At 62.8% G+C, this 18,915-nt stretch overlaps 1 protein-coding gene across 1 annotated transcript in view; it reads right to left on the reverse strand.

Moving 5' to 3' along the window:
• Positions 1–755, reverse strand: part of Tcf3 (transcription factor 3) — a 29,653-nt gene extending 28,898 nt beyond the window's left edge. The window contains exon 1 of the mRNA XM_078032824.1: positions 645–755. The gene's annotated coding sequence lies outside the window, so the exon portion shown is untranslated. The remainder of the gene's footprint in view (positions 1–644) is intronic.
• Positions 756–18,915: the final 18,160 nt, after the last annotated feature.

The raw sequence follows: 18,915 nt of genomic DNA on the forward strand, positions 1-18,915 counted from the left end.
CCTGATACTTCTTTTAACGCGGAGAGGAGGAAGCCGGGGTACCCCCCCTTCCCGGGGCAGCCAGTGCGGCCCGGAGCCCTTTGAAGCTCGCCGCGCCACCGCGGTGTTCTCGACCCCGACCGCTGCCTCGCCCCGCACTAACGCGGAGCAGATGTTCGCGCCCGGCCCCGGCCCTTCACCCTGAGCCTGCGTGCGCGCGGCGGCACCTTCCCCGCGCAGACAAAAGGACTCTCCTCCCTCCCTCGCTCCCCCTCCGAACTCCAGTCCCGGCCGGGGCCCCTCCCTGAGGAGGGGCGACCTGGGACCACCGCACTGGGGCCCCGGGCCCCGCCGCAAAGTTGGGCGACCCCTCTGGCGCCCCCCGCGCGCCGGCCCGGGCTGCGCAAAGTTTCCCAAGTGCGAGTGGCGGAGGGCGGCGCGGGCCCCTCCACGTCGGTCGCCCCCTCCGGCGCGCAAAGTTGGAGAACAATGCGGCCCGGGCGACCGGCCACCCCCAGCTGCCCGGAGGGGCGCGCACCCCACGGCGCCCGCGCCCAGCCCCCCACGCCCCCTGCGGAGCCCGCGGTCAACTTCGCACAAAGCGCCAGGGGTCCCGGGCGCGGCCCCGACGCCGCACGCCCCTCCCCGGGTCCCCGAGCGTTTACCTGCTCGGCGCGGCCCGGCACGCGGCGCGCGGGGGGCGGCGGCATGAACGGCCCCCCCCGGACAAAGGGGCGTCGCGGCCGGGCCCCCGAGGGTCGCGCGTGGGCGGCGGCGGCGGCGCGCGTGGGCGGCCCCTCCCCCGCCGCGTTGCCGCCCCGCGAGGCCGGCCGGGACGCTGGGGCAGCGGTGTGCGGTGCCCGCGGTGCCCGCCGACCGCGTCGGGTCCGGCTCCGCTCCGGCCCGCTACGCCCGCGGCGGCGGTCGCTGCCTCATCTTCCTGCGGCGGGAGACATGTTCCGCCCCCCGCCCCGCGCCGCCCGCGCCGGCCCCGCCCCGCGCCGGCCCCGCCTCCGCAGGACCCCGCCCCCCGCGCCCCGCCCGAAGGCACTCCGCGGATCCCTCCGCCACGTCCGCGCGGCCCCGAACCCGCGCCTCGGCCTCCCGAGCTCCCTCAGGAGAGCCCTGAAGTTCCGCAGAGCTGTCGTCTGGGAGTGAGTGATCCCGGGGCAGATAGGTCGGCCAAGGCACGGGAACAAGCTTGGAACTATCTTCCTACGCGGAGGTGCACGCGAGCTGAGAGGAATACCATGACGCAAGCGGAAGACCCGTGAGATTGAAAGATAAAGCAGAGCCTCAGTAACCAATCGGAAGCTGTAAAATCCTGCATGGCGGGGCTTCCAGCCATTCGTGAAGTAGCCCCGCCTCAGTCCGTTCGCCCCACGATAGAGGCGGGACTCTCCGAGCGAGAGGCCGCGAGAAGCGGTGTCGGGGAGTGGGTATTGAGGTTTTATTCTCAGGTTGGTGTGGCCGCCCGCCTGGTCGCCTCAGCTCGGTTGTATCTGAGTTTCTAGGGGTGGCTCCGAGTGCTTGTGTATTGAGAACGGGCATACCAAGCCAGGAGGTAACATCGTGCCCATTTTACTGGCGGGGAAACCGAGGCTTGCTTCGTTTCAGGTTCAGAGAGCACCAAGTGAAACCCGTGCTGTGTGCTACTTGGTGTGTCTCGGTTTCTTCATCTTTAAAATAGATTTTGGACTTGAGTTTGGACAGAATCAAGTACGTATGTGCCTTTGTGATTCTCAGCTGTGTGTCCATTTCGGTCAAACTTTCCGCTCATGCCAACCGGCTCTTCAGCCTTTGAGGACCGTGGACCATGCAGAATCAGAACAATAAAGTAATAAACAAAACACAGTCTTCTGAGGCTCGCGGGGTCCCAGAGAGAAATCAACTCCCTTCACTTGGCACCCTGAACCCTCTTCCCACACGGTCTGTAGCCCCCAGTTCACAGGGAGTGGAACTGAAGGGGAGGAAGAAAAGTGGGTGTCGGGGAGGCTGAGGCACAGGGGTGCCTGATAAAGCTACATGCCAGCTAGACTCACCCTCCGTCCGACCCCTTCGAGACCCTGCAGAGATGGGTGTGGGTCTCAGGGAGCAGCCTACACCCCTCGCACTGAGACCTTGGGCACGTTCCTGATATTTTCTGCTTTTCTACTCAGTTTCCCCGTCGGGAAGGTGGAAGGAAGGGTGCAAATACACACACACACACACACACACACACACGCACGCGCGCTCACAGCTCACACCTCCTGCTTGTAGCCCTGGAGCACCTGTCTCTGGAGGGAGGGTGCCTTAGCCCTTACAGTGTGGGTCTCGCGGCCTCTGGCCAGTTTTGGCACTCTCTAGCCCCAGCTTGGGGCTTTCTTGAAAGCTGAAAGTGAGGCCTCTGGGGACCCCCAGCCTCTAGTGGGGGTCAGCCCACCACCCCAGCCATGCTGGGGAATGGACCATAGAGCGCTCTTCAGTTTCACCCAGGGACAGGGAGAAACATCCAGTCCAAAACCATCCCATCCCTGAGTGCAGACAGACAGCACACCAGGGTGGGTGCTGGGCATGGGACACCAGTGACCCCAGTCCTGTCCTCCAGGGCGAGGAGAGCTGTATGAGACCATGGGTCCCACAGGTGAGCTTTTCCAGGGTTGGCTATCGGGTCCCCAAGCCCAAGTGATCCATTTCACTAAACAGATGAGGAGACCCGCAGAGCTCCCTGTGGGGCCCCAGCAGCCTGGGGCTCACCCCTCCTAGGAGGCTCTGCCAGAACCCACAGGCACCGTGTCTTTCCTGGGAGGCCATCTTGGGGCTGGGTCACCGGGTGGAACAGCCCATGGGGGGCCCCCCTTGGTTGCCACCTCTGCCTAGCCCAAGGCCTGGGTGCATCCTGCAGGGCCTGGCACCCGGACAGGCCGCCAGTGCCTGGTGCCAGGGCCCCTCGAGGGCAGCCCACAGCCCTGGTGCCCCACCCCCTGACTGCAGCCTTTGTTCTGTGGGCACTGTCACCAGAGCCTCTGCACCTGCCACTGGCCCTTTATTCCGGCCACACCTACTGTGCGCAGGGCCTGTGGCCTGTACCCGGCCCTTTCTGGTGGAAAGATGAAGTCCCACCAGGGGAGCGCAGAGACCACAGCTTCTGGAAGGCAGACAGTAGGTGTGCAGGCACAGGCGCTTGCCGCGGGTAGAGTCAGATCTATGCCTGGGGTTTTCCCTGATCTCCAGAGCGGGTCCCTGGAGCTCTCCACCTGCCTCCCCCCACCTGCCTCACCCCCTGTTCAGCGTCCCCTAGGAGGAGGGCCAGGGCCAGCAGCAGACTCACAGCAACCCGACTCAGGAGCTGAAGCCACCTGGTGGGGGCCGCCCCAAGGTGGGGGCTTCTTGCTCCACTCAGAGTCCTGTGCAGGGCTGATCCCAAGACATCCAAGTTCAGCCCACTGCCCCGCAGCCCCTGGGCTTCCGTGGCCCGGCTGAGACATTTCTCCTCCCGGGCTTACAGAGGCAGCCTCCCCAGCCTGTTGGTGGGGCCTGTTGGTGGGGCCTGGGCGGGGAGCCTCCAGGGACACAGGGTGGAGAGCCGCGGAGGGAGGAGAGTGGTCACGTTGCGCATAGGATGGACAGGTGTAGCTCAGTGGTGTGAGGCCCCAGGCTTCCTTCCCAACATCCCCTAAAGAAACAAACACAAAAAAAAAACCTCAGAGGGAAGCTGAAGGCTGGGGCCACTAGGTGTCCCCAGGCCTGGTCACAACTTCCGCAGTTGGTCCTGATCATTGGCGCTCCCCGCCACAGCACTGCAAGGAGGGCAGGGCACCCTGAGAATCTGACCCGGGCTCCACGGTGCCCGAGCCGGGAGAGCGGGGCAGGGGCTGAAGGTGACAGGAGAGCCGGCCGCGAAGCCCCTGCTGTGGTCTGATCTCAGGGCACCCCAGCCCCACTGGGGTTCCCGGGGGCAGAGACTCTTGGGCTGTGGCCATAGATAAGGAGCAAAGGGAGAGGCGGTGGCCCCAGGGTGGGGCCAGGCAGGCCATGTTTAAGGAAGAGGTCTAGGGGGCTGGACAGCAGAGAAATCAGGAGAGGAGCCAGGTCAGAGAGAGGGTCAGGACCTGGTTCACGGCAGGAAGGCCTGGGGCCCCCAGGGGCTGAGCAGAGGGGGGTGGTGGCCTGCTTGGCGCTGCCACCTGGGTGAGGGAAAGGGAGAGAAAGTGGGGCTGTGGGCGCGGCCTGAGGCCCAGAGGGGCCTCGAAAGGCTGGCAACCCCGGGCCGGAGGGTGAGGGGCTGCCCAGGGCCAGGCGGGAACTAACAGGGACAAGAGGTCCGTATACCAGGGCAGTGTTCAGGCCCCGTGGATGGTGCCTGGTGCCGCCAGGAGGGGCAAGAACAAGTGAGTGGAGGGTCCCCATCCCACAGAGCCCTGGCCCCCAGCTGAGCCCCAGCTCTTGCCCACCTTGGACTTGGCCCAGAACGCCAGCCAAACCCCAACCCAGCTGAGCCCCTCCACGTGGACAGAAGCCCCATCCAGGCTCAGTGTGGTCCTGGATGTAGCCCAGCCTGCTCTCCCCAGATGCCCCCACACCCTGCCACCGGCCATCACCACCTGCTAAGGTGCCCTACCGTCTCCTGGCCAGGTGCCCTGGGGCCTGTCGCACCACATTCTGGACAGCCTGTGCAAACAGGGGGCACCTCCACATCAGCCCCCACTGGGCAGTGTCTGGCCCAGTTATCCCTGGGGGAGGCAGGAACAGGGAGGCCAGCAGGCCAGCAGGTCACTCCCACGGGCCTAACCCAGGTGGCCCCTGCTGACCTCTGGGTGGGGTGGCCCCTGCCCACTCTGGGCCTGATGGGGGCGCCCCCTCTTCCCAGGGGAGCTCTGCCTGGGGAGCAGAGGCGGTCTTCCATTGCTGAGAGGCTGCCTCCAGAGGCCCCTCTGCCTGAGGATGGGCCGGGCGCCCGCCCGGCTCCTGAGAGGGAAGGGGCCCTCCAGGCTGCCGGACCAGGGCCTCGCGGAATATCCTTAGGGCCTGCGCCATGCCGAGTGTGTGGGGTTTACTGGGGAACCGAGTAGGCAACGGGCCTCACGGGGCGGGAGGAGGGTTGGGATCCAGGTGGAGGTGGAGGCCTGGCGGTGGGGTGAGGTGGCAGGAAGAAGCCCACTTCACAGGCTCAGCCTCCCCCAGACAGAGCAGGACTCGGGTTCCGCAGACCAAGGGTGTGGGCGGGATCCAGGCAGGGACTCTGGCTGGAGCCTGGGTCTGCAGGGGGCTGCCGGGGCCCAGGAGCTGGCCAAGGTGCTGTGACCCAGAGCTGGAAGGCAGGGTGGCCCGCTGAGCCGGCCATGGGAGGCAAGGAGGGATGGCCGGCCCTGGCTGGGCCCAAGCTGAGGCAGGCCGGGGGTCCCGTCTCACCAGACGCCAGCCTTGGCCTCCTCTGACCGCCTCCGCTGCCGGCGCCTGGCTGTCCCTTCCTGGTCCCCAGGGCAGGCCAGGCTCGCCGCCCACTTCACCACCTCTCCACTTTGCCTTGTGGGGTTTTGGGTCACTGGCAGCAGATCAGGGGCCCCAGGAGAAGAGACTCCCTGCCTCGTTCCTGCACTGAGAGGTACTCCGACTCGCAGGCCTGGGGGGGCTCACTCCGAGGCGTGGAGTGCGAGGGCGGCCCGCCCAGGGTCTGCTCGGTCCTGGCCCCTCCATGTGTGGGCCCTACAAACCTGGGTGGGGCTGCTGGAGGGGCGAGAGACTCAGCACAGGCACGAGGCCATGTGGCCAGAGCCCACATCCCAGGGACAAGCCGGGCAGGCTCTGCGCTTGGGACCACCCGAGCCAGGACCGGGTGGGGGCGGAGGATGACAGACAGGGAGGGGCGCCTGTGAGCTGCTGCTCCACCATGACGTCCTGATGCCCCACGGTGCCCTCGACCCTCTCGCAGGCCACTGAGCAGGAAACTGGGGTCCCCAGAGGCTGCATGGGTCACATGGGAGTCCTCCTGGCTGGGGCTACCCCAGGGATGGGGAGAAAAAGGAATGAGTTACCAAAGCAGGTGTCGAGGGGGCCAAGGAGGAGGTGGGCTTGCTTCCTCCTTTTGGGGTGCTGGCCAGCCGAGGATCCCAGGCCTCTGAGCTCAGGCCTGACCCCTACCTGTCCTTATGTGGTTGGGAGTGTGCAAAGGAAGGGTGGTGTGGAGCAACGACTCCCCTCGTGTCCCAGAGAGGCCCCACCAGGCCTGTCCGCCCAGCGTCAGGTGGGCAGGAGGTCTGTCTCATCAGGTGGGTGGAGAATACCTGGATTCAGCTGAGCTCCCCAGACTCCTGGGATCAAAAGAATCTCCACAAAGGTGTGGGGAGCACAACCACTTCCTGATCCTTTTTGGGGGCTGGAAAAGGCACAAAGCTCAGAACAATGAAAGAAAAACCTTTTACTATACCTGAACATTAAACACTACAGATCATAACCAGCTGGCGGATGAAGCTAGGCGAGATGTGATAGCTGGAGAGAAACATGTGCAACATTGTAACAGATGGAGAATTTGTGTCCTTTGTATACAAAGAGTTCCTGCAAATCAATAAGAAAAAAATATCCCAGAGCACTGGGCAAAGGAATGAACAATCAATTCATACAGAAGTAATAGAAGCTGGGTGTGGTGGCACATAACCTGTCACTGCAGCTACCTGGGAGGCTGAGGCAAGAGGATCACAAGTTCCAGTTCAGCCTGGGCAACTTAGTGAGACCCTGTCTCAAAATAAAAAGTAAAGAAGGACTCAGTTGGTAGAGTGCTTGCCTCACATGTGCAAGGGCCTGGGTTCAAACCCCAGCACCCCAAAAAAGAAGAAGAAGGGTGGGGAATAGCTCAGTGGCAGAGCACCTCTGGGCTGAATCTCCAGTGTTGCAAAAAATCATAGAAATGGCCACGGGATAAACAGAGACAAAAAATGTAAAGTCACTCCTGGTGAAAGGCATACAAAGGGTGAGCAACGGGAAGGCACAGTTGTCAAGATCATCAAAGCCTGCAGAGGTGGTGTGGCGGATCCCGGGGAGCGCTAATCGCAATCGCGATAAAAAGACGACATCTTGCTCGTGCAGTGGCCACGTCTGTCAGAAAGTTCCAGGGCAGCCTGGCCCCTTGGCAAGACCCTGTCTCGGCATAAAACGAAAAGGGCTGGGTGCAGCTCAGGGTGGAGAGCTCCTTAGCCGGGCAAGGCCGAGCTCGATCCCAGCCAGAAAACACAGAGACAGGGCAGAAAGGGCGTAAGGTCCTGAGAGAGGACCCAGCAGGAGTAGAGGAGAGGCCGGCGCTGCAGCACACCTGGGAGCGGCGCGGTGGGACCCCGGACGCCATTCAAGGGAAAGATTTTGTAAAGGAAAAAAGCAGATATTGAAACAGTGCAGGAGGAAGTGCCCAGGGCGCGGTGCCACGGACGACTTTCAGTTCTTCCTTCACATTTTTATTTAAGAAGCGGGATTAGCTGAGACCTCTGTCAGCCTGGGTCTTCCAAACCAGCATTCAGGGCGGTGGGCTCTTTTTCTTTCTTTCTTTCTTTTTCTTTTCTTTCTTTTTTTTTTTTTTTGGTGGCACTGGGGACTGAACCCAGGGGCACCTAACCACGGAGCTACATCCCAGCCTCTGTTTTAAAATATTTTTCTATTTCATTTATCTCTAGGCGGTGCTGAGGATGGAACCCGGGGCCTCACATGGGAGAGGCCAGCGCGCCACCTGAGCCCGCCCAGCCCCAGCCGGGCCCTTGGGTGTTTGGAGACAGGGTTTCCAGGTTGCTGAGGCCGGCCTGGAGCCGGGGCCTGGAGCCGGCTGGCGTGGCCACTGTGTGCGGCTGCCACTCCTTTCCTTTCCTCTCTTTCTTGTTAGCCTTGTTGGTGTGTTTTTGATCACCACCTAGTGAGCGAGCAGATTTGCAGGGTAAAGTGTGGCAATTGGACACCAGCACATGGTGCACGATGTCAGACCAGGGCACAGCATTTCCATTTCTAAACTACGCCTTTACCTTTCCTATGTGCGCAGGAAGAGCCAGCACAGCACAGTGCCTTGGCCCAGGAGGGGGTGGCCCTGGAGGAGGGTGGCCCGGGAGGAGGGTGACCCAGGAGGAGGGTGACCTGGGAGGAGGGTGGCCCTGGAGGAGGGTGGCCCAGGAGGAGGGTGGCCCAGGAGGAGGGTGGCCCAGGAGGAGGGTGACCCGGGGAGGAGGGTGACCCGGGGAGGAGGGTGATCCGGGGAGGAGGGTGACCCGGGAGGAGGGTGACCCTGGAGGAGGGTGATCCAGGAGGAGGGTGACCCAGGGAGGAGGGTGACCCGGGGAGGAGGGTGACCTGGGAGGAGGGTGGCCCTGGAGGAGGGTGACCCAGGGAGGAGGGTGCCCTGGAGGAGGGTGACCCAGGAGGAGGGTGACGTGGGAGGAGGGTGACCCGGGGAGGAGGGTGACCCGGGGAGGAGGGTGACCCAGGGAGGAGGGTGACCCGGGAGGAGGATGGCCCTGGAGGAGGGTGGCCCAGGAGGAGGGTGGCCCAGGGAGGAGGGTGGCCCGGGAGGAGGATGGCCCGGGAGGAGGGTGGCCCAGGGAGGAGGATGGCCCAGGGAGGAGGGTGACCTGGGAGGAGGGTGACCCGGGAGGAGGGTGACCCAGGGAGGAGGGTGACCCGGGAGGAGGGTGACCCAGGGAGGAAGGTGACCCAGGAGGAGGGTGGCCCAGGAGGAGGGTGGCCCAGGAGGAGGATGGCCCAGGAGGAGGGTGGCCCGGGAGGAGGATGGCCCAGGGAGGAGGGTGGCCCAGGGAGGAGGATGGCCCAGGGAGGAGGGTGACCTGGGAGGAGGGTGACCCAGGAAGAGGGTGGACTGGGAGGAGGGTGGACTGGGAGGAGGGTGATCTGGGAGGAGGGTGACCCAGGGAGGAGGGTGGCCCAGGGAGGAGGTGACCCAGGGAGGAGGGTGACCCAGGGAGGAGGTGACCCAGGGAGGAGGGTGACCCAGGGAAGAGGGTGGCCCAGGGAGGAGGGTGGCCCAGGGAGGAGGGTGGCCCAGGGAGGAGGGTGGCCCAGGGAGGAGGGTGACCCAGGGAGGAGGGTGGCCCAGGGAGGAGGGTGACCCAGGGAGGAGGGTGGCCCAGGGAGGAGGGTGGCCCAGGGAGGAGGGTGACCCAGGGAGGAGGGTGGACTGGGAGGAGGTGACCCAGGGAGGAGGGTGGCCCAGGGAGGAGGGTGGCCCAGGGAGGAGGGTGACCCAGGGAGGAGGGTGGACTGGGAGGAGGTGACCCAGGGAGGAGGGTGGACTGGGAGGAGGTGACCCAGGGAGGAGGGTGACCCAGGGAGGAGGTGACCCGGGGAGGAGGGTGGCCCGGGAGGCGGGTGGCCCAGGCCACTGAGGCGGGGTCCCCTGCAGCTGGGTCCCTGGGCGCCTGGCAGGTGCTGGGGGAGCAAGGAGGGGTGGCCCCTTCCCAAAGGCAGGGCCGGCCCCAGGTGGTGCCTGAAGGAACTGGGCACAGGGCCCAGGGAGACCCTGGGCCTCTGGGCCCTGTCTTCCTGCTCACGTGAGGAGGCCTGGCCTCAGCCCCCGGTCCCTGCTCCTGGTGTCTCAGGCCTGCCCTCTTACCCTGCGGCTTCTGGTGGGTGTGGCCCCTTCCCAACCCCAGTCAGTCCCACAGCAGACAGGCCACTGGGTTCCAGGCTGCCCACCTCCATCTGCAGAAGTGCACAGAGGAAAGCAAGCGGCCTGTCCTCCCAGCTGCCAGAAAAGGTGGAGGCAGGAAGGTGGCAAGTTCAAGGCCAGCCTGGGCAAGGTGGCAAGACCCCGTCTCAAAATAAAGTAAGACGGGCTGCGGTGCGGCTCAGTGGTGGTTGCCCGCCTGGCGTGGGCAGGGCCCTGGGTCAGTGTGGCGGGTGGGAAACAGGCCAGCCACATCTAGGCAGGGAAGCAGGTAGATCTGTGCTGTCCCTGTGGGTGACCTGGCCAGGGCAGGGACGCCCACCCAGGGAGGTAGAGCTGGAAGCGACACCCCAGGCCGGAGGGGTCAGGGCAGGCCTGGTGGGAAGAGGGAGGAATCCTGGGGAGGCAGGCAGCGGCACTGGCCGGGCCCTGCTAGGAGGGCTGTCCTCTTGACCTGCTCTCCCGTGGCCCCCCTAGCCTTGCTGCCCACCCCCCTCCGGGCTTGGGCCGGCACGGCCCTCGCCGCTGTCTTGTGGCCCGCCTGCACCAGCCTCATCCAGGGCTACCTCACTGCCCGGTCTGGCTGCCGTGGGTTCCTGTCCAGCCTGGGGTGAAGAGGCAGGGATGAGGGTTCCCACTTCATAGGCCAGGAAACGGAGGCCCAGAGAGGAGGCCCCAGGAGCCCAGCAAAGGTATTTCCTGGACCCAGAGCTCCGTGGGTTCCCCAGGCAGCTGGTGGGCCACCAAAGGGCCAGCCTGTGTGGCAGTGGCAGCTGGGGCTCCCCACCCCCACGCAGCCATGCCTGGGAGGGAAGGGGTGACAGCTGGCGGCTGGCTGGGGGCCAGATGGGAGCCTCTGCTGGGAGGGGCCTGGCTCCGCCTCTCCCTCCCCGCCCCAGGGTCTCTCTCTTTCCCTCTCAGCCTCTCTTCTTCTCTCCATCTCCCTCCCTCTCAGGGAGCCATGGGCAGTGCTGGCCCTGCCTCAGGACCCCACTGTGCCTCTGCCCCCAGGGAGGCAGATGGGAGGTGCTCTCAGGAGCCCCCTGGTGAGCCTGCTTCCCATCTGCACAAGGTTTGGGGCCATGGCCTCTGGACGGCTGGGCCAGGACATGGTGTGGAGCTCCAGGGGAAGAAGTCTTTACTTCCCGGGCTCCTGGCCATTGCACCATCGTGAAGCTGTCACAGACCAGGACCAAGTGGCCAGAGAGAGGCAGGGAGGCCAGGAATGAACCTGGTTGGAGGCCTAGCCAGTGCAAAGGCCCTGGGGCTGGGGCCACCTCTGCACGTTCTTGGTCCCCACCCGCAGGTCTCAGGAGGTTGCCTATGCCCATGTCCCCCCTGAGGCCCAGGCCTGGAGAAGGTGGGTGACAGTGGCTGTGTGGGACCTGGGAAGGCACTGGGCCTCCATCCTCCCCCTTCAACCCCCAAACCTCTCTGACAATGGAATCCTTCCTAGAAACATCCTGGGGGCTGCAGCTTAATCACCTTCTGATTTGCATTTTTGCATATTAATAACAGGAGAGCTGCTAATTTTGCTGCCTTACTTGAAAGGCGCAGAAGCTCAGAAGCTACAGAGGGTGGGGGAGGGTGAGCAGTGGGGGCACCTTCCTCACCAGGCCTGGGGACCAGCCTGGGGGCACAGGGCCTCTGCCCCTGGAGCCACCCTCCCTCGGCAGCCATGAGGTCATGAGGTCCCTGCCTCCCGGCGCACAGGGGCCGTGGTGGCTCTGCCACCCTTGAGCTTGAGCCTCACCTTGGTATCACCAGGGCAGTGGGATTCTGGGCTGTGTCCTGTGAAGTTGGGAGTCCGACATCTTTCTGGGTTAAGTCCCCTACATGTCCTCCTCCTCACCTCCTGCCTCGAGACAAAACCTGGGCCCTCAGCAGCCCAGGCTCCAGACCAGCTGGGCTTCAAGGGGTCTTTCAGGGCCCCCGAGGGCCGCCCTGGACCTCAGCACAGCCTGCAGGCCTGGCCCCGCTCCTGGGTGCTCGGGGCCCCGAGGGCCGCCCTGGACCTCAGCACAGCCTGCAGGCCTGGCCCCGCTCCCGGGTGCTCCTGGCCCCCGAGGGCCGCCCCTGGACCTCAGCACAGCCTGCAGGCCTGGCCCCGCTCCTGGGTGCTCGGGCCCCCGAGGGCCGTCCTGGACCTCAGCACAGCCTGCAGGCCTGGCCCCGCTCCTGGGTGCTCCGGCCCCCGAGGGCCGCCCCTGGACCTCAGCACAGCCTGCAGGCCTGGCCCCGCTCCTGGGTGCTCGGGGGGGCCCCCGAGGGCCGCCCCTGGACCTCAGCACAGCCTGCAGGCCTGGCCCGGCTCCTGGGTGCTCGGGCCCCCGAGGGCCGCCCTGGACCTCAGCACAGCCTGCAGGCCTGGCCCCGCTCCTGGGTGCTCGGGCCCCCGAGGGCCGTCCTGGACCTCAGCACAGCCTGCAGGCCTGGCCCCGCTCCTGGGTGCTCGGGCCCCCGAGGGCCGTCCTGGACCTCAGCACAGCCTGCAGGCCTGGCCCCGCTCCTGGGTGCTCGGGCCCCCGAGGGCCGTCCTGGACCTCAGCACAGCCTGCAGGCCTGGCCCCGCTCCTGGGTGCTCGGGGGGGCCCCCGAGGGCCGCCCCTGGACCTCAGCACAGCCTGCAGGCCTGGCCCCGCTCCTGGGTGCTCGGGCCCCCGAGGGCCGCCCTGGACCTCAGCACAGCCTGCAGGCCTGGCCCCGCTCCTGGGTGCTGGGGGGGGGGCCCCCCCGAGGGCCGCCCTGGACCTGCAGGGCTGCGTGTTACTCTCTGTCTGCTCCCGTCCTGCTTGGTCGGGGTCAGTCTGTGTTCCCCTCCTGATGCCGTGGATTGAGGCGCAGGGCACCAAGGTCGGGTGCTTAGAGTCACACAGGGCCCTCTCCCAATGCGCCAGGGGAGGGATGGGGCAGGCTGGGGGCTCCCTGATACTGGGGCTCAGGCGCAGGGGTGCACTGGAGCACATGCTGCCACCTGCCAGCGCCTGGGGGTGAGTCCGACGGCCTTCCTGGGGCCTGGGGGTCCCGCCCTGCACAGGAGAAGGTGGACTCAAGACCTCGCCTCTGGCAGCGAGATACAAACTGTCAGCGCCGGTGGGGGGCGGGCTGGGGAGAGCTGGAGTGTGAGAAAGAAAACCGGGGTCCCATCTGGGCTGTCCTCCCGTGACCCCTCGGACCCTCGTCTTGATTCTGGCTGTCCACTCTAAACCCACATTGACAAGGGCCCCGGCACCTGGCCCTTGCAGGGATGCTTCTGCAGCGGGGCCACTGTCCACCAGGGGGCGCGCGGCGTCCAGAAACCTGAGGGCCGGATGGCGGGCAGGAGGTGTGCAGGCGCCTGTCCAACACGCTCACAAGAGCGCCTGGCCCTGCACGTGGACACTCCTGCACCTGTGCCCGCACACGTGCTCGTGTGTGCTGTGGCTGTCTGCACACTATGCTAACGCGCATTCAGCACGCCACACGTGCTGTCCACCAGCTTGGTCCACCATGCTCCTGAGTATTCCAGCACGTGTGTGTCTGTGCTTACCTGCACGAGCCAGCGTGCTTGTGCCAGCGTGCTTGTGTGTGCACCCACTTGTGCTGGGCTGTTCCTTTGTTTTGTGCCCAGGTGTGTTCATGCAGATCAGCCATATTTGCACATATCCACACACATTCTCACGTCTGCACTTGGTGAGGAGTGTGCAGACAAGTGTGCACACTCATTAGCACATTCGCATGTACACGTTTTCACGAGTGACCTGGGCATTGGTGCATGTTTGTGTCCTGGACAACCCAGCCGCAGATAGCCAGTCTACTGTGGCAGAGCCTGTCAATGGGGACGTTTATGACATCCACCTCACTCCTCCCCATCTCAGAGCCAGACGTCGGCTGCCTCCCTCCTCCACACCATCTCCACCTGTGAATCCTGCCCATCCTGCAGGACCTGCACTATCGGCCCCTCTTTGAAGACACCCTCCCTGGTCTTCTGCGGGTGCGTCTGTGCCCTTCTAAGCGGCTTCCAGCTGCCAGTGGCTGCTGCCTCTGGACTGCAGCAGAGTCTGCAGAGACGCCCTCCAGTGGATGCTCCCTGTAGGACGTCCAGGTTGGGGGCAGGTCTGTTCCCAGGCCCACTCCACAGGGAGTCAGCAGAGCACCTGCAGGCCCCCTCCCTCCCTCCCTCTCTCCCTAGCCTCCCTGGCCCTGCCCCTCCCCATCCCCCTGGACCATCTCCTTGGCAACAGGGGCCATGGGGTCAACCTCAGCATCGATCTCCTCTCACCCCTGCAGCCCTGACCCTGGAGGTGATGAGGAAGTGGGGTCAGGCTTGGGTTTCTGGGTAGGACCTGCAGAGGACAGGGCTCTTCACCAGAGGTGAGCAGGTCCCTGGGTGGTTTGGAAGCCTACTGGCCAGAAGAGCCAAGGGTGGTGGAATGGACTTGCATGACAGAGTGACCATTCACTGGGCTTCAGAACTCTACTGTAACAGCCTCGTGAACCTTGACACCTCAAGCCCAGGTAGGGCCACTTAACAACGTGGAGAGTGGACAACTCACTGCAGGACTCTGCTCTCATCTCAAATGACAGGAAAAAAAGGGCATCAGGTGAGTGGCTTGTCACAAAGGGACAGGATTGCCACTGAAAGTCACCTGGGAGGTCTCCAGTCAATCACAGGCAAGCCTCTACACGCTTCTAGATGACTCCTGTGGGTCCCCAGCTGTGCTCCATTCCCACTATTAGATGACTCCTGTGTGTCCCCAGCTGTCCTCCAACCCTATTTCTAGATGACTCCAGTGTGTCCCCAGCTGTCCTCCATTCCCAATTCTAGATGACTCCTGTGGGTCCTCCAGCTGTCCTCCATCGCCACTTCCAGATGACTCCAGTGTGTCCCCAGCTGTCCTCCACCCCCACTACTAGATGACTCCAGCGTGTCCCCAGCTGTCCTCCATCCCCACATCTAGATGACTACAGAGTCCCCAGCTGTCCTCCATCCCGACTTCTAGATGACCCTGTGGGTCCCCAGCTGTCCTCCATCCCCACTTCTAGATGACTCCTGTGAGTCTCCAGCTGTCCTCCATCCCCACTTCTAGATGACCCTGTAGGTCCCCAGCTGTCCTCCATCCCCAATTCTAGATGACTCCTGTGAGTCCCCAGCTGTACTCCAGCCCCACTTCTAGATGACTCCTGTGGGTCCCAAACTGTCCTCCATCCCCACTTCTAGATGACTCCAGTGTGTCCCCCAGCTGTCCTCCATCCCCACTTCTAGATGACCCTGTGGGTCCCCAGCTGTCCTCCATCCCCACTTCTAGATGACCCTGTGGGTCCCCAGCTGTCCTCCATCCCCACTTCTACATGACTCCTGTGAGTCCCCAGCTGTACTCCAGCCCCACTTCTAGATGACTCCTGTGGGTCCCCAGCTGTCCTCCATACCCACTTCTAGATGACTCCAGTGTGTCCCCCAGCTGTCCTCCATCCCCACTTCTAGATGACTCCAGTGTGGCCCCCAGCTGTCCTCCATCCCCACTTCTAGATGACTCCTGTATGTCCCCAGCTGTCCTCCATCCCCACTTCTAGATGACTCCAGTGTGTCCCCAGCTGTGCTCCATTCCCACTATTAGATGACTCCTGTGTGTCCCCAGCTGTCCTCCAACCCTATTTCTAGATGACTCCAGTGTGTCCCCAGCTGTCCTCCATTCCCAATTCTAGATGACTCCTGTGGGTCCTCCAGCTGTCCTCCATCCCCACTTCCAGATGACTCCAGTGTGTCCCCAGCTGTCCTCCATCCCCACTTCTAGATGACTCCAGCGTGTCCCCAGCTGTCCTCCATCCCCACATCTAGATGACTACAGAGTCCCCAGCTGTCCTCCATCCCGACTTCTAGATGACCCTGTGGGTCCCCAGCTGTCCTCCATCCCCACTTCTAGATGACTCCTGTGAGTCTCCAGCTGTCCTCCATCCTCACTTCTAGATGACCCTGTAGGTCCCCAGCTGTCCTCCATCCCCAATTCTAGATGACTCCTGTGAGTCCCCAGCTGTACTCCAGCCCCACTTCTAGATGACTCCTGTGGGTCCCAAACTGTCCTCCATCCCCACTTCTAGATGACTCCAGTGTGTCCCCCAGCTGTCCTCGATCCCCACTTATAGATGACCCTGTGGGTCCCCAGCTGTCCTCCATCCCCACTTCTAGATGACTCCTGTGAGTCCCCAGCTGTCCTCCATCCCCACTTCTAGATGACTCCTGTGAGTCCCCAGCTGTACTCCAGCCCCACTTCTAGATGACTCCTGTGTGTCCCCAGCTGTCCTCCATACCCACTTCTAGATGACTCCAGTGTGTCCCCCAGCTGTCCTCCATCCCCACATCTAGATGACTCCAGTGTGGCCCCCAGCTGTCCTCCATCCCCACTTCTAGATGACTCCTGTGAGTCCCCAGCTGTCCTCCAGCCCCACTTCTAGATGACCCTATGGGTCCCCAGCTGTCCTCCATCCCCACTTCTAGATGACTGCAGTGTGTCCCCAGCTGTCCTCCATCCCCACTTCTAGATGACTCCTGTGAGTCCCCCAGCTGTACTCCAGCCCCACTTCTAGATGACTGCAGTGTGTCCCCAGCTGTCCTCCATTCCCACTTCTAGATGACTCCAGTGTGTCCCCCAGCTGTCCTCCATCCCCACTTCTAGATGACTCCTGTGGGTCCCCAGCTGTCCTCCATCCCCACTTCTAGATGACTCCTGTGAGTCTCCAGCTGTCCTCCATCCTCACTTCTAGATGACCCTGTAGGTCCCCAGCTGTCCTCCATCCCCAATTCTAGATGACTCCTGTGAGTCCCCAGCTGTACTCCAGCCCCACTTCTAGATGACTCCTGTGGGTCCCCAGCTGTACTCCAGCCCCACTTCTAGATGACTCCTGTGGGTCCCAAACTGTCCTCCATCCCCACTTCTAGATGACTCCAGTGTGTCCCCCAGCTGTCCTCGATCCCCACTTATAGATGACCCTGTGGGTCCCCAGCTGTCCTCCATCCCCACTTCTAGATGACTCCTGTGAGTCCCCAGCTGTCCTCCATCCCCACTTCTAGATGACTCCTGTGAGTCCGCAGCTGTACTCCAGCCCCACTTCTAGATGACTCCTGTGAGTCCCCAGCTGTCCTCCATCCCCAATTCTAGATGACTCCTGTGAGTCCCCAGCTGTCCTCCATCCCCAATTCTAGATGACTCCTGTGAGTCCCCAGCTGTACTCCAGCCCCACTTCTAGATGACTCCTGTGGGTCCCAAACTGTCCTCCATCCCCACTTCTAGATGACTCCAGTGTGTCCCCCAGCTGTCCTCCATCCCCACTTATAGATGACCCTGTGGGTCCCCAGCTGTCCTCCATCCCCACTTCTAGATGACTCCTGTGAGTCCCCAGCTGTCCTCCATCCCCACTTCTAGATGACTCCTGTGAGTCCGCAGCTGTACTCCAGCCCCACTTCTAGATGACTCCTGTGGGTCCCCAGCTGTCCTCCATACCCACTTCTAGATGACTCCAGTGTGTCCCCCAGCTGTCCTCCATCCCCACATCTAGATGACTCCAGTGTGGCCCCCAGCTGTCCTCCATCCCCACTTCTAGATGACCCTATGGGTCCCCAGCTGTCCTCCATCCCCACTTCTAGATGACTCCTGTGAGTCCCCAGCTGTCCTCCAGCCCCACTTCTAGATGACCCTATGGGTCCCCAGCTGTCCTCCATACCCACTTCTAGATGACTCCAGTGTGTCCCCCAGCTGTCCTCCATCCCCACTTCTAGATGACTCCTGTGGGTCCCCAGCTGTCCTCCATCCCCACTTCTAGATGACTCCAGTGTGTCCCCCAGCTGTCCTCCATCCCCACTTCTAGATGACTCCAGTGTGGCCCCCAGCTGTCCTCCATCCCCACTTCTAGATGACTCCTGTATGTCCCCAGCTGTCCTCCATCCCCACTTCTAGATGACTCCAGTGTGTCCCCAGCTGTCCTCCATCCCCACTTCTCGATGACTCCTGTGGGTCCCCAGCTGTCCTCCATCCCCACTTGTAGATGACTCCTGTGTGTCCCCAGCTGTCCTTCATTCCCACTTATAGATGACTCCTGTGGGTCCCCAGCTGTCCTCCATTTCCACTTCTAGTTGCCTCCTGTGGGTCCTCCAGCTGTCCTCCATCCCCAATTCTAGCTGACTCCTGTGTGTCCCCAGCTGTCCTCCATCCCCACTTCTAGATGACTCAGTGTGTCCCAGCTGTCCTCAATCCCCATATCTAGATGACTCCTGTGGGTCCCCAGCTGTCCTCCATCCCAACTTCTAGATGACTCCTGTTTGTCCCCAGCTGTCCACCATCCCCACTTCTAGATGACTCCAGTGGGTCCCAGCTGTCCTCCAGAGCCACTTCTAGATGACTCCTGTGTGTCCCCAGCTGTCCTCCTTCCCCACTACTAGATGACACCAGTGTGTCCCCAGCTGTCCTCCATCCCCACTTCTAGCTGACTCCTGTGGGTCCCCAGCTGTCCTCCATCCCCACTTTTAGATGACTCCTGTGTGTTCCCAGCTGTCCTCCATCCCCAATTCTAGATGACTCCTGAGCGTCCCCAGCTTTCCTCCATCCCCACTTCTAGATGACTCCTGTGGTCCCCAGCTTTCCTCCATTTCCACTTCTAGATGACTCCTGTGTGTCCCCAGCTGTCCTCCATCCCCACCTCTAGATGACTCCTGTGGGCCCCCAGCTGTCCTCCATCCCCACTTCTAGCTGACTCCTGTGGGTCCCCAGCTGTCCTCCATCTTCACTTTTAGATGACTCCTGTGTGTCCCCAGCTGTCCTCCATTCCCACTTCTAGATGACTCCTGTGTGTCCCAGCTGTCCTCCATCCCCACTTCTAGCTGACTACTGTGGGTTCCCAGCTGTCCTCCATCCCCACTTCTAGCTGACTCCTGTGGGTCCCCAGCTGTCCTCCATCTTCACTTTTAGATGACTCCTGTGTGTCCCCAGCTGTCCTTCATCCCCAATTGTAGATGACTCTTGTGTGTCACCAGCTGTCCTCCATCCCCACTTCTAGATGACTCCTGTGGTCCCCAGCATTCCTCCATTTCCACTTCTAGATGACTCCTGTGAGTCCCCAGCTGTCCTCCATCCCCACTTCTAGCTGACTCCTGTGGGTCCCCAGCTGTCCTCCATCCTTACTTCTAGATGACTCCTGTGTGTCCCCAGCTGTCCTTCATCCCCACTTCTAGATGACTCCAGTGGGTCCCATCTGTCCTCCATCCTTACTTCTAGATGACTCCTGTGGTCCCCAGCTGTCCTCCATCCCCACTTCTAGATAACACCTGTGTGTCC

This window comes from Ictidomys tridecemlineatus, chromosome 2 (assembly GCF_052094955.1).
Source record: "Ictidomys tridecemlineatus isolate mIctTri1 chromosome 2, mIctTri1.hap1, whole genome shotgun sequence".
NCBI classification, from domain to species: Eukaryota; Metazoa; Chordata; class Mammalia; order Rodentia; family Sciuridae; genus Ictidomys; species Ictidomys tridecemlineatus.